The 16461-nt window shown below is 36.7% G+C and overlaps 1 pseudogene; it reads right to left on the minus strand.

Moving 5' to 3' along the window:
- Positions 1-357: 357 nt before the first annotated feature.
- LOC112654300 (cleavage and polyadenylation specificity factor subunit 5-like) lies at positions 358-14946 on the minus strand (annotated as a pseudogene).
- Positions 14947-16461: the final 1515 nt, after the last annotated feature.

Raw genomic sequence — 16461 nt, forward strand, 5'->3', positions numbered from 1 at the left:
AAAAGAATGACACCTTTGGGTACCATTGCCAAGGACTAAATATTAAACAGTAATCCTAATCTCACCACATATTTTACACGCTATCTACATCCAACTTTTTCTATGAAGTTCATATTCTTTAATATTGTACAAAAAAGTTTGAGTAGAACCAAAAGTAAATTAAACATCATCGCATTTGTTTACACCACTATCCAGTTCTTCATATTAACCTTGTCATTCAAACAACAAAAAGTAGGTAGCAACCTAGGGATTGGGAAAGGCATAAAAACCAAAAAAAATTTTCTACCATGTTTATTCTACTCTTGTATAGCGGTGCTCACAGAGATGGCTTCTTTTACTTCTCTGCTGTACTGGAATTCAATTGTATATAAAATTGAACCTGCTCAGAAGCTAAGGAGAACTAGAAAGATGGGTCCATATCCTGGTGCATTGTCATATAATTCAAGCAATGTCATATAATTCAAACCAGCTACAAGCTAGTAATTTTTGAGGACTGCAAACCAGACTTTCTCTTGAAGGTGAACCAAAAACAACTTCTTAAGTTCCTTAGGTTTTGTGCAGGGTGCAGGAATATATGGATACTGAGGAGGTTCAAAATTGGTCTCCACTAGTTACCAATGCAGTCTTCAATGACCCAGTCTTGTAGGATTCCATCTTGACCACCCCTTATCTCCATCATTAAGCGTTTTAGTCCTTCAACTTCATCTTCTCCTGGGTTAAGTTCACAACCAGGTAGTTTGAAGAAAGCTGTTCCCAGCTGGTGCTCCTGTATCCTCAGAACCCCTTCTACAGTTTTTCTCATTCCAATTTTATCAAATTCCTCCCTCATGTGCTGAAACCTGGCTGCAACTGAGCTGTCCTTCTCATAGAGGGCCTCTTGTGTACCAAAAGTATAATTGGTTAGAGGGTACAGGTTGAGGGTGTGCTCCAGGGTGAGGGGCTTGGTCTGCTGGATGGACTTGCCACCGACCTAGTTGACCAATCTCCACCCCCTCCCCGGGGCCAGCTAGTTTGCTCACAAGCTCAAGTACTGGAGGCAAGAGGAAGTGAGGCAGGCAGGGAGACTTTCCCTGTGCAGGTAGAGGCTATTTGCATTCCCATCAGCCATTAACATCTATCTACTTCCAATTTTAACCATATTCTTTGTTTCATACAAACTGTTCCACATTATACTCTTCCCTTTGGTATAGCCCATCTTGGGAGTTATCCATATTCTCTATAACTCCAGAATCAAAATAGAGTTGATATATGTCAAATATCTATTCTTTAGGGTAGATATTGGCTATAGATTGCTTAGAGAAGTGCGTGTGTGTGAGAAAGATTTCATATGTATCGGACTTCCTTGATGCTTGCCAACTACCTGATGTGAAGATCTATATATTAGGCAGAAACTGGAAAGGATTACAGTTCTTAAATAAAGGAGGTTTGCTGTAGACGTGATATTTTGAGAGGTGATTTTCAAAAATTTTTCTATGGAAACTTAAGTCTTCGAGGTGTCTTGAGAGGTACACTGACATTTGATTCCAATTTAATATTTTAACTGTAATAAATTGTTAAGACACACACTCAAATGTGTTATATACTAAACTTTAACACAATTCAGACCACCAGCATATTGACTTTCTTTGCCAGGTTAATTCATTTTGGGCCAGGCCTTCATATAAAAATCTTCATTACCATCTCTGGGACTATATTTGAACTTGCAAACATGTGTACCTGATTTAGATGGTTATGGCTGTGTGCTGGGATTTTTTAATAACTCACATCTGTACATGTCTGCACACATACATATACACAAATACAAATACAAGGTTGTATCTTCCTCTTTGTAAGAGTTAACATGTCCTATTTTCTAAACAACCCAGTAAATTACAAAAATAAATCGAATGTCAAGGCTGATTTGACTTCAGCAGTCACCTAAATTACTGTCTGAAAGTTTTGTGTTTGTCAAACAGGATTTTCACTTCTTTTCATGTTGTGCATTTCCATGCTGTTTGAATGTTTATAATGTATGCTCATTGTTACTGTCAATGAAGAAAAAGAAAGAGATAAAGAATCATTATAGGATAAAAGGAAATTTTAATCTCTTGTGCATCAGATTTATTTTTAAAAAGACTATGTGACTGCTAAAATATTGGAGCGACACCACTTTTGTTGAACTCATTTTAAAAACTACTCAAGAGTCGTGCTAATTGGTAACTGGTAAGTACTCAGGCAACTGATTCAAATTGTTGTTTCATCCCTTTTCCTAATTTTCTGTGCCAAGTAAGGAACAGAAGACCATTTCTAACCTACTTCTTAAGAGTAAAGCAAAATTAGTCACCTCTGTAGTGTCTTAGAACATTAGACTCTGTTTCTAGCTCTCAGTAAGTCTTCAATATATGGTATTTCATTATCAAATATTTTGAAAGAATGAAATGTGTTATAGTTGTTTTAAAAACTAATCAATTTACAATGTATAAAGCATGGTTGCTTGCTGCTGTAATGTGGGGGAAAACCCACAACACTCTATTACCTAGGTTTTCCATAGCATTAATTCAGACATAAACTGGTTAAGAGCTGAGTTGTACTGAAAATATGCTAAGATCAATTATATTTCACATTTTCTCAACTGCTCTAAATTGAATTTCCCAGTTTGCAGATGGCATTAAGCTTTCTCTGAGTGAAATGCCAGGCTGGGGGGAGGGGGGTGCACAGTGTTATGATGAGTGAGTGGAAAAGTACTTGGATGAGTTCCAGGGTAAAAGGTAACCAGTTGAAAGGGGAAGGAAAAAAGCACTACAGGACACCCATGAAATGATTCTTCTGAACAACTTCACAAAAAGCAGGTGTGGAAAGTGTAGCCATTATGGAAGATTCCCCAATGAAATGAGCTCTCAGCACTGCTGACAATAAAATGATGGGCATCTACAAGATCCTGGAAACCAACCAGGTAATTTACCTGTACTCAAAACCATGCTGTATCTATATCTGCAGCACAATTTGCAAAACTGACCTCTTTGATAAGGAAAAACAAACAAATAAATCCAAGGAATTGACAACTGAAGTAATCATGTGCTTAAGGGGATTTTTATTTGAAAAAATGGAATATTCTCTCCCATTTGATAGGGGGGATATATGTATATGCTTACAATCATCCCAAGAGTTGTCTGGAGGGAAATCATGATATAAACCGAATTTGTTTCATCTTGCCCTTCTGAAATCACTTAGCAGTGGCCTGCCACAAGGCAAAACAAGTTAAATTTGCTTGGTGTATGACCATTCACAAAGCGATTGTATATTTGTGATTCCATTTAGTCCTCAAAAGAAAGGGAAGATTGGCTGGCAGGAAGTCAGTTATACTAGAGGTTTCTGCAGGTTCTACTCAGCCATTTATATAATTTAGTGTGGTCAATAAGGACAGCATTCTGCAGAGAAATAGAGACTTTCAGGACAAGAACATATTTTTTATACATAGGTCTATGAATGCTCTTTGTCATTTTAAAGGATTTTTTACTGTTCCTCCCTCTGCAAGTCCATGTCATTGTATCCTTCCTATAGATAGATTAACTTCTTATTGCATATGTTTACTCATTTTTTTTTCAGCTTTTTAAAATTGAAATTTACATTTAGGAACCTGATTGTCTTTCTCTCCATTCCATTTTTTTTTTCTTTTTTTTTTCCCATTCCAATTTTAAGCTTGATAAATAAAATGCTATATATCTGAGGTCTTCTGCTTCTTTATATGTCAAAGACCATTCAGAATGCCCAGTAGTAAATTTTTCTATTTTATCAATTCATTTTGATATTTTGTTTTTGGTGGTACTGGGTGATGGGATCTGAATTAAGATGAAAACCAATTAACCTTGAGGTTATTGTGATACAAATCAGAGCTCTACAAGACTGGCCAAATGGCCCAAACTTCTTGTTTATTTGGATTCAAATAATCCCTGAACATCTTTTTATACCAGATTCATGTTGTATAGGTGGAACTAACTGGTTTGATTAAAATCCTTTGACTTTTATTCAAGACTGTCATACTGGGAAGACAAAGGAGAGATATTCTATGGCATGAAATAATCCAGAGATATTTTATCAGCATACAGGCATGCCTGGTGTATTAACTTTTATTAAGACAGAGCTTACATTCAATCTGTTCTCCGTGAAGCCCCTTTCAATGTCTCTTCAATTGTAGAATCACACCAGAATTATGCCAGAAATTCTTTGTCCTCCACTAACTGATGCAATAATTCCAACACAACTGAATACTTGGTGGTGGTTAAAAATTGCCTGCAAGCACACAAATACACAAACAAACCGAGGAGAACGATACCAGAATTCAGTGCAAGACTGCTATGTTTTATTTAAAAAATTTACCCTCTTTTTTTTTGTCTTTTTTCCCCTTAATGTATTTTGCTGTGATTATCATGACTGTTTTCAAAAATTTTGACCCGATTTTTCACATTAAGTTCAACATGTTCCATTTACTATGCAAAGCCTTTCAGATCTCCAGCAAAACTTTTGAAATACATTTCATGGCACCCGCATGGCTCAGCTGGTTAAGCATCAGACTCTAGACTCTTGATTTAGGCTCAGGTCATGATCTCTGTAGTGACATCCGCCCAGTGTCCGAGTCTACACTCAAGGGGAGTCTGCTCTCCCTTTCTCTGCTCATTTCCCCTGCTTACTCTCTCTCTCTCTCTCTCTCTCTCTGATAGATAAATAAATACAAATAAAATCTTAAAAAAATACATTTCAAACAAAAGAATGAAAAATTTATTATAAAGTTTTGAAAAAAGGAATCTCTGAAGACAAGCAACTGAAATGACATATGCTATATTGGGGGCTTTGGAAATGTTGAATTTGATATTTTGATGATGAAATGGTCTGTGGCATCAGCTGGCTCCTAATGTTTACTGCTCGTGTTAAGCATGTAAAGACTGAGTTTGTTAAAGGAAATCAAAACTAGTTCTGTGTTGCTGTGGGTATTTATTTAATTCTTCTCATTTGAAATCAGGCATAGTGATAAATAATGCACACACAATTTTGAACAATGTACAATTTAATTAGAAAAAAATGAATCTTGTGTCATTCTCTAAATGAGGAATCCTCTACGTAATGTACATAATATACATTATTAATTGCCTATTTGGGGATAAAATTAATTCCACTTGAAAGTTATTTTTTTCCCCTCAAGTCAGCAAAAAGTATAATTACACACATTTTAAATAAAGGTATATATTTTTTATTCATGCCCAGAGTGTGTTAGAAATTATGAAATATTAACATACAAATAAGATGGATAACAGCCTGGCAAAGTAAATAAAAATACTGAAAATGTCCTGCTTGAATAAGCAAGCATTCGTGAAAAGGGTGAATGTAGAAGTTCTTCATAGAGGAAAAATCAGAGAAAGCTGGAGCGGAAGTGCTCACAGGTATAAATAACATAGCTGATGAGGTAAAAAGATCATTGCAATCTTGGGATGGAAATAGAAGAAGATATGGTGGTGGAGTGGGGAAGATGTGAATGAGAACTGCCATAGAACTCACTTGCCTCGTTTCCATTTTCTGAGTGTGCCTTAGGATTTCCCACCTCCGCACCTTTGCTGGACACAATCCAGTAGGCTTGAATGCTAGCCTGTTATCTTCTAGAGATTTCTAACGTGGAAATTTTATGTGGTTGTTAAAATCAAACTTAATGCCACATTCTCCACAAAAACTTTCCAATCCCTCGAGCTGCGATCTCTACCATCTCAAAACTCTTGTAACCTTTATACAACACCAAACATTAATTAGTCATTACTCTATACTAGGCAACACCTTTACGTATATGCATTAGCTCACTGAATTTTTGCCAAAATCCTTATAAATCCATTACTCTCCTTTTTTTTTTTTTTTTTTTTTTTTTTTAAGATTGGAGACTGTAGCTAGCAAAGTGAGTAACTTGCTAAAGGTCACATGGCTACCAAGTGGAGGATTTGGATTCAAACCAAGATTAATTTTATTCTATTGGTATTGAATCCTCTTTTTGTAACAATTTTCTGTGAATTCTGTTTCTTTACCAAGTAAAATACTCCGAGTCAGGGTGCTGTTAGTCTAAGTCACCTAATGATCTCAGTCCTAGGTTTTAGACTTCTAAATGTCTGGCCTTCCCTGGCCAGTGGCGATTTCTGGGGTGAACACTGTGACTTAAGTGGGCCTAACAAAATGAAACCCACACCTTTTTTATGATGGTTGGAAAAAGAGTTTTCTTCTTTTGATGGATGATTTCCGGATAGGAGACCTAGAATGATTGTCAGTTTACTACCATGAAGGAAGATAACTTGAATTCAAGGCCAATAAAGAAGTAAGGGAGTGACTCAGGGAAATGGAGCTGGGCCCTCATCAAATTGTCTCTGAACCTTATTCTAAGTGGTAGGTTGCATTATTATTCCAGAATATTCACTGCCCATCCCTCTAAGAATTGTATTTACCTACCCCCTCGACATCAGCCTTTGCCATGAAACCTGTTTTGTGAGTTGGAAAAATGCATGTGATTTCTGAGAAGACACTTTAAAAGTCAGTATACAGTTGTGCCATTTCTCTTTATATTATTCCCTGAGAGCTCCTAGGTGGAGATTGTTCTTTCAGCCTGCATACCAGGATAAAGTAGACACTTGTAGAGAAGTAGCCTGCTTCAAAGAAACCTTTGTTGTAAGCTATTGCATTTTGGAATTCTTTCTATAGCATAGCCTAGTGAAAAGCGATTACTACCATTTATCACCTCTGATCTTTGCCATTAAATAAGCATGTCTTTCATTGTTGAAGTCAGTATGAATTTTCCATTATTTTCTATTGAAGATATCTTAACTGGCACATTTTAGCCAATCGAATAATGTTATCAACCCTAAGTAATATCAGGAAAGCTTTTAAGATAAAAACTTCCCAAATATGCGTCATTGTGTAATCTTGCATCTGTAGGGCCTGATGCTTATGTGGCGGTGGTTGTGGCTACAGGATGGAGGTCACCACCTCTGGACATCCACATGAAATGGAAAGGACCTTTCCCATTTCTCTCAGGATCTTAATGAAATCATGTAGAAAAAAATTAATATAATGCAAAGAATTTTACCATTTGTATTGTCAAGAATTTTTTTTCTCCATGCAAAATATGTTCTCCCTCATTAACAAATAAAATCAAAAGCTGAAGCACATAAGTGAATCTCTTTGATGCTTATTTCAAAGCATTTCAGAAGAATTAATTACGGCAATGCTCTGAGAAATATTTAAGTGTTATTATTTCTCTTCCATACATGGGGCAGTGGAAACCCTGGAAGTTTAAATATCTTTTCTGGAGACCACACAGCAAGTCACTGGCAGAGCTCAGTGTTCCTAACCTTGTTGACCTCTACAATCTCAGTGTGGTCTGCAACCTTTTTACATTAGAACATTCATAGAAAGAGGGGACTTTTTACAAAACACTCCATTGGCAGTATACCGCAGAACTACTTTTAGTGTTTATTGCCATTTATAGCCTGTTTGGAGTCCACCCTTAGGATCAGCAAGATATTTGAATTAACTCACTATAAATCCTGAAAACCAGCCAGTGTGTGTTTTAAACGTCTCTTAGGCATCAACATGAACAGGAAAATGCATTGTTCAAGTATTCTTTGAATATGTACTCCTCCCTCCCTCCCTCAAATTTAATTGAATTGCATGAGTAAACCTGGGTGCATAGTTGGACCCACAAGAAGACCTACTGAGAAACAACAATCATTTTTTCCCCAAAAGAATGCATTACCTTTACCAAAATAATAATAACAACAACAACAACAATAACAACAATTACTAGTATTATTGCCATACCTGGTCAACATTACCTAAATTTTAGCAATTTTAATGACCATATCAGAATATCAGATTCATTACTCAATTGTTCTAATAGACTACATAAACAGTAGAAATGTGGCTATCAAGAAAAAAACCCATATTCAATAGAAAATGATGATTCACCAGCCATTTTCCAAGATATATCCCAAGTGTCAGTTCACAGTGAGCTTTAAGCTCACTTTGCAAAAATATTTCTCCTGGGCTATACAGCAAAAGATGACAATATGAATCCAAATACTATACCAATATACTATTTTACTTTGGCAGCTTTACACAAGACTGTGAATATTCTATGCTAAGACAGTGTGGTTAATGCTTAAATTGTCTTAATTGTGCATATATTTAAGTCAACGACTATTCGCTACAATATTCTGAAATTTGAGATTTCAATCTTAAAAGAAAAAACAGTTTTACATTTTTAGTGTTGTTTGAGTTTAATCTTCTTACAGATTTATTTATATATTTGTGAGAGAGAGTGAGCAGGGGCTGGAGAGGTGGCAGGGAGAAGGGGCAGAGGGAGAGGGAGAGAAATCCTCAAGTAGACTCCCTGCTGAACACAATCCCAACAGGTGGCTTGATCCCAGGACCCTGAGATCATGATTTGAGCTGAAATCAAGAGTGGGATGTTCAACCAACTGAGCCACCCTGGCACCCTGAGTTTAATTTTTTTAAAAAAATTATCTAAAATATACCAAAATTGTGCTACTGAGCTTATATTTAACTCCTCCCCTCCCCCTCCCTAAAATATAAAATTCTACTTAATTAATTCAAAAAATAGAACTATTCTTAGATCCTTAGATCTTGCTAAGGGAAACTACACTGTTTCTCAACTCTTAAGGATTCCATGGAGTATATTATGCAACATTATTTGTTTTATTTATTTATTTATTTATTTATTTATTTATTTATTTATTTATTTTTCCCTTTGTGCTAATTTCTAAATGGCCCAAGTAAATTTTGCCAACATCATTACAGGAGCCACAGAGGTCTGCTTGATATGTAGAATCAGAGAAAGTACATATGTGTATACAAAAGTGGAAGCGCAAACTTTTAAAAGGTACTACCTGTGAATCTGTGAAAATAGTATAAAAATCAATCCAAAAACAAATAGTTCAAATATCATTAAACTTTTTTGATGCCAACATCTGAAAAGCAAAGCCAAAATAGCTGACATAAATAATTGCATTCTGCTATGTCATTGAATGTGAATTTTTATGATCCATATTTTAAAAATCAATTGCTATCCCTTTGTCCATTCATATGTACAAACATTTCACATTATATAAAATTCTCAGTCTGAATATAAGCTCTTGTCTTTGAAATGTCATTTTTGGAAGAGCTAGGTATTACATAATACCTTAGTCACTTCAACTAACTCATCCATTATTTATATTCTTTTAAATAAAAATCCAGGCAAAGAGCTCCAGTCTTGTGGAAGTGAGGATGAGTAACAATGGTGACTTTTAGAATGGCCGGAAGTCTGCTATCCCACCGCTTTGTCAGTAGATGCTTATCTTTGATTTTAGAGAATTTACAATGTTATGAACTTAGACTTTTGCTTACATTCTCTGTGAACAGTACAGAATTGAGTAAATTATGAAACAAGTTTACAGTAAGAAGACAATGACCTGACAGCAGAAGCCAGGAGAAAACACTGCCCTTTAAAAGTTGGAAAAAATACAATCTTATGATATTTGTAAAAGAAACTGCCAAAATTCCATGGGTATTTTGTCAAAATGGCTATAGCAATTGTGGATGCAGCTGGGAATATTGCTCTTTCAGTTCTTTTGAAATATTTACCATTGCAAAGAATGAGAATTTCTAACATTTACCTTTCAGCAGAGCCCTGAAACGCTACTGTTTATATTTGAAAACAAAGATCATAACACATTCTCTTGGAAAAAAATTCATGATGTGAAATGCGATTTCAAAATAATATCCTGTGAACACTGGGGAATTGAGAGAGAAATTTTACACACACACACACACACACACATACACATACACACACACAGTTTTATTAAAGTTACTGATTCTTCCAAAGCCTAAAGTAGATATTATTTTTAAATGTCTACATCTCAAAAATTTTTTCATGATTTTCTAGGAAAGATAAAGGTGGAGGAATAATGGTATGTATTGTTTATGCATACATCCATTCATTCACCGAACATCAATTTAGCTCATGCCATAGGCCAGGTTCTGAAGATACAAAGTCAAGCACAACGTTCTTGTGTTTTGGGAATTCATAATCCATTTGAGAGAGGCAGATAACACTTAATAAAGATTACAGTATGAAAAGTACTAACTCAGAAGTTTCTGAAAGAGACTAGAAGAGGGACATCTTAATCAAATCTGAGTATTAGGGAAATACTAAAAGAAAGGTCATTTTATGCCTCTTTTTCAAGGAGTTACCTGTATGCATTAAAGAGGTCCAGGAGGCTTAGCAGAAGGGAATTCCAGGCAGAAGGAACAGCATGTGGAAGGCAAGCAGTAGCATAATATGACCGATAGGTACAAAGTGGTATTAGTTGGAGTGGCTAGAGATTAGGCGGAAAGGGAGACAGGAGCCAGATCAAGAAAACCATCGCATGCAAAGCTAAGTGGACTGAAGGCTATGAAGAGGCACTGACAGTCCCTCAATTCTGTGTTTCACGTTGGATTTCCATTGTAGAAAGATTACTCTGGGAGAAGAGGAAGCATACCATGAGAGGATCAAGCAACAGGCACTTCTTTTCTGATTCTTTCTCCTACCACATTAAGTAGTACACCCAGTGAACCACCCAATCTGTAAAAAGAGAATTCCTTCTTACTTTCTCAGATCCTGCCTCCTGTGGCATATAAGACCACCTGTATACACAAAAGTGCTAAGGGCCTCCTTTCTGAAATCCTCTTCATTAACACCAATCTAGAAGGTTAATTTTAAGAAACTGATTAAGGTACCATGCTACCTGGGAGAGATGTAAATGAGTTAATTAGCACATTCCTGCCCTTGCCAGCTTTCAGAGATCAGAACTTGCAGGAAAGAATTTATGGCTCAGTTTTTAGCCCCCTGGAGTTGCAAAGGAATAAAGAGAGAGAGGTAGAAGAGAACAGTGGGGAAAGAAGACCGCTTAGTATCATCAAGTCTCCCAAGCTGGGGCAGACTCCAGAAAAATACTTGAGTGGTACCATAGAAAGAGCTGGGAGATTTGAATGTTGATTCCTTTTTGAGAGTTAATTTTCTCTCTTACCTAGGACAAATCACTTAATTCTCCACACATATTTTTTCCTACAAAAAGTAAATAATAATAATAACCTAAAAGTAGATAATTTCTGAAATCCTTTCAACTTCTAATATCCTAATGTTCAACTGTTTCACAATTTTGCCCAAAGCTGACCCTAACATATACATTCTATTCTTGGTCTTTCCCCTTACCCCAAATTTCTTTTACGTTCATGTTCCTGAAAAGATTAGTAGTAGATAAAAAGCATTAAACTATCTTTGTGAATATTTTGGTAAAGTGTATATATATATATATATATATATATATATATATATATATATAGAGAGAGAGAGAGAGAGAGAGAAATATATATATTACATATTGTATATGTATATATATATACAATGGAGTTCGTTTTAGAAAAGAAGTCTGTTGTATAATAAAGAATTTGTCTTGTCTTTGTCCCAGCTTCCTGGGAGACAAAGTCCTTGCAATTTCCTGAGGGGTAGGACTACCTTTGTTTTTCATGGTGAGCCTCTGGGGCCACTCTGCATTTGTACAAATAAGGTAGGTCCCTTCATGGAGAGTCCCTAGATACTTTCAGGATGGGGGCCAGAAAAAACTGATCATGTGATTAGAAGGTTGGAGCTTTGAGTCACACGATATCTCCTGTCCTCTGACCTCTGGGAGTAAGTAGAAACTGGAGAGTGAATTCAGTCCTGTGGTCAGTGAATCAATTAATCATACCCACATAATGAAACCCCAATAAAAACTCTGGACTCTGGCATTCTGGTGAACTTCGCTGATTGGTAATAATCCATCCATGGGCCAGGAGGGTGATGTCTCCTGAAAAGAGAGGAACCTCACATTTGGGACCCTCGCAAGTCCTGCCCTAGGTGTCTCTCTCTGGCTGGTTCAGATTTGTATCCATTAATTATAATAGAAGTGTAATTATACCATAATTATACATATATAATGTGTATGTGTATGTATATATATACACAGATATACATTTTCCTAAGTTCTGTGAGTCATTCCAGTGAATTATTGCTTCTGAAGGGATAGTGGAAACCCCCAAATTGGAAGGTAGTTGATTAGAAATGTGGTTAGTCTGGTTATCCCTAAACTTATAATTCACTTTTCTGGCATAAGGGCAGTCTTACCAGGAAGTGTTCCTTTAACCTGTGAAGTCTGGGCTACATCTGGGTAGTTAGCATCAGTATTGCATTTGCCAGGGCTTACTAAATATTTTAGCAGATTTTCAAAATTAAATTTTTTAAGAAAAAATAACTGATACCTTTCACAATTAGACTCTCTAGAGAGAGTCTCTAGAGTGTTACCACTTTGTTATGAAATATCCATGAAAGAGTTAATGTGGATGAAACAGGAACACGTGGTATCTTCAAAGCAAAGAATTAACATTATTGAGTTGCTGCTAGAAGAAAGGATTAAATGAAGAGAATGGATCTCTTGCCACTCTCAAACGGGAAAAAAGAACAGAGAAAAACTTTTTTTGAGAGTGTGGGGTGGGGAAGGGAATCAAACTTCTTAATTTTTTTTTTCCAAAGAGATTCAGTGTGTACAGTAAAAATAAAATAATAGATAAGAAGCGTTGATACCAGGATCCATCAGAATATTATATAAATTCAAGGATGTAAGAAGTTTTGAGTATCGTGCACTGAAAAAACACCAAATATATTTGGAAAACGTGCTAAAAAATGAGTGTGGTAAGGTTTCATGAGAAATTTCACTGATTTATTAATGTACAAATGTTGGAATTCACTATAGTGAGATGTAATTGTGACCCACCCTAAGAATATGATACAGCTTTTTTTCCATTTGAGAGAATGCAAATTCTAGGGGAAAAAAAATGATGCCAGGACAACTCAATTCCTTTTTCATATAGCTTATTCTTTCAATTATGCAAGTAAGCTGGACAATGCATAATGATTTTCATGAGACAGTTTGAGTTTAGTTTAAGAAAACTTATTTGAATCATCATGCACCTTTTATTTATTTATTTATTTTAAAGATCTTATTTATTCATTCATGAGAGACACAGAGCGAGAGAGGCAGAGACATAGGCAGAGGGAGAAGCCTGATGTGGGACTATCCCAGGACCCTGGGATCATGACCTGAGCCAAAAGCCGATGCTCAACCGCTGAGCCACCCATGTGGCCCCATCATGTACCTTTTAAATAAGTATAATTTCAAATATTAGTTTGTTTTGCTGGATGGCTGTGTTAGTGTTTAGAGCGGAACATCTAATTCAGAGAGGACAGCCCATGTGACAGACGATCCCAATCACTGGAAAACAGAGGAAGATGACATGGAAAGATGCATCATTAAAAGTACCATCAAATTTTGTTAACGTCTTTTTCAGGGACTTTCTACACATGGCAAGAGAAACATAGAGCTCTTATAGTCAAAACATCCAGTTTTCAGGTGTCAGTTGTCTGGGCTAAAGCACCCGTCACTTCCAGAAGTCTGGTGACCATCCTGCTGTGAAGTGAGAGTGCAGCTAAGTGCTTTCCCTAAAACAATGTCACTGCAGCCATCTGTCTGCATAGCTACCACCGTCTCTTCGTAGATGAGAGCCTTTGGAGTTGTGAAACCAGAGAACAGTCTTTCATTGGTTCATTCATCTTTCTGACAAATTTATTCATCACCTATGGCCCAGAAGCTCCATTGGCAGAATTAATTACTCCATCATCTAGGTTTCTATAGCTTTTTAAGAAATATTCCTATATGGACATGAACTCACGTATATGTTTTGCTCTTCCTAAATGTCTTGCTTAACCAGAATTCTGCACACTGATCATAAGTGTGCACGTGCACATGCATATAAAATATGTATGTGCAAGGAATCATCCATATATTCTACAGCTATCAGAATTCTAACAGATCGGATCAGAAAGTTTCTATGACAAAGAGACACCAAAGAGACACAGGGGCTTAAGTATTCTAGGGTGTTATCTTTCTTGCGTTGTTGAAGCTGGGTCACTCCCATCCATGTTCCCGCTCACAGTCAAAAGGAAGGATAAGTAGAAAAGAGTTTGTTTGCTCTTTATTTCAATGCCAGTGCTTACAAGTGTCACTAAGAGCTTACTTAGTTACTAAATGAAGTCACATGGCTACATCTACCTGCAAAGGAAGCTGGGACTGTCATCTCTAATGGAGTTACCATGGGCTCCTCTACTGTGGAAGAAGGAATGAGTAAGTTCAGAGGAAATCCAGGAGTTTGCCACTTTTACTGCATCTATGATAAAAGATAACAAAGGCTGACACTGCAAAAATCCAAAGAGTCATCAGAAAAAAAGAAAAAAGGAAAGGAAGAACCGAAGGCTCTGCAGCAATGTTTTTCAACTGGGGGCATTTTGTCCCCTAGGGGAACATTTGGCAATGTCTGAGGACATTTTTGGTTATTACAACTGGGGGTGAGTTGCTACTGGCATCCAGTGCATAGAAGTCAAGGCTGCTACTAATCATCCTACAATACACAAGAGAACAGCCCACTTCACAAAGAGTTATCTGGCTCAAAATGTTAATGTCAAGCTGAGAAACTCTGTATAATTTTCCTATTTCCAAAATATTGTATGCCATTTGCAACAAATTGGGAACATAAACATTATATGAGGACAATGTCTTAGAGATATTTATGTTACTTCTGCTGGTTTACCTGTGTCATCCCTGCTTGACTTTACACAACCTGAGATTAGGAACTTTGTTTTGTTCTTGTTTTTATTACAGGCACCAAGGCAATGAGTTCATGATTTTGAGTCAATGATGATGAACATGGAGAATCTTTTCTGTGCATTGTCCTGTACCTGATTGTGTGGCGATGGCTATAAGATGTATGAACCTCGTTCTCAAGGTCCTTGCCGTTGACAGCCATTGTTTGTGTCATTTCTCCTTATCCCTTCACTCCCCCCAGTAGTATCTCTCCACATTTCTGTCATTTGCCGATACATCTGTGTTTGGACATTGCTTCTAACACTGTGGCCACCCTACGCGGAAGGTCCAAATTAGTGACCCAGAGCCATGTCTATCGCATTAAGAAGTACATCATTTTCTTTCTGTGAAAAAATATGCAAGCCAAAGCAGGAAACAGCTCTAGATTATTAACTTTTTAACATCTCAGCTCAGATGGAAACAAAATTAAGATTTACAGGACTATAAAGGAGGTAGTTGCTATTTAACTATTCAAAGTAGGAAATAGAAAGAAAACCCCAGGCTTTACAAGATCCTGTGGCATAACCAGCATATTCAAAAAGCTGAGAAGGAATGAATTAGGGAAATGAGCATTTGATCAATTTCATATGAACTTTTGACCTCAATGGTTGCAAAATTGCTCTTCTACCTCTTGACCTAGCTAAGCAACTTCTATTTTTCCTGTCTTCTCTCTGTCTCTCTCTACGACTGTCTCTCTGTCAACTGCTTGTCTCTGTCTCTTCTTTCTCTCTCTTCATCTCTTTCTCCCTCTCTCCTATTTTCTCTTACTCCTTTCCTTTTCAAACTGCCCCGGTCTTCATTTCTAAGCCATCAATTCACCCTTGCCTCTCTGTGACTTTATGACCTCTTGCAAACTTTCTTAATCCAGGTCAAAAATCATAAAATATGAAGACTTCTCTCTCTCTCAGTCTTCATATACCCCCTAACTCCCACAGAGACAAAGTTTGCTTTTGCAACCATTGCCTCAGTGTTCTCCATTGGGGAAAAGACTATTATGATCATTATCAAACACACCATAAGGAATCACATGAAAGGCAACATTGTGCATGGAGCTTATTGAATTGCAAGCAGGCTTCTCAGAAATCAAGGCCATCCCACCGATGCAAATCAGATGCTTACATAATGCTATTTGCTTGGAGAGTGACAAAGGAGTGATGGGATTAAGATGCCCCTTTGTGGTGTGGCAAAAGCTTTTCTGTCTTCTTGCTTAAAGCAGAACATTTTGACATATTAACTGGGTCGACACAAAATGTATCTAAAGCTATTGAATGCACCTATTTTTCTTGATAGAATTTGTACCAAACCTCTTTCCAAGGAATTTGAAGCAGCTGGAAGTTACTATGATGTTTCTGCCGTTTTTTCCCCCCTTCCTTTTCTCTATGTCTCTCTGTAACCACCCCTACCTTTTCCATAATCCTTAGTTATGTATATTTAGGGGAAAAAAAATCCTGGTCACAGCATGAATGAAAAAAAATCCATCTTGTTCTCTCTGGATTTCATAATTTAGCATCATTTTATATCAATCGTGCACATATGTGCTACAGTGAGTTTTTTTTGTTTTGTTTTGTTTTTTGTTTTTACAGATGGCACACTGATTTAGGACCAGTGATCCAGCAGTCATTTTGTATAAAGCCAGATTCCAGTTTGACAGGCGCTATGCATCACCACACATCCTTAA

Source organism: Canis lupus, chromosome 15 (assembly GCF_003254725.2).
Source record: "Canis lupus dingo isolate Sandy chromosome 15, ASM325472v2, whole genome shotgun sequence".
NCBI lineage: Eukaryota > Metazoa > Chordata > Mammalia > Carnivora > Canidae > Canis > Canis lupus.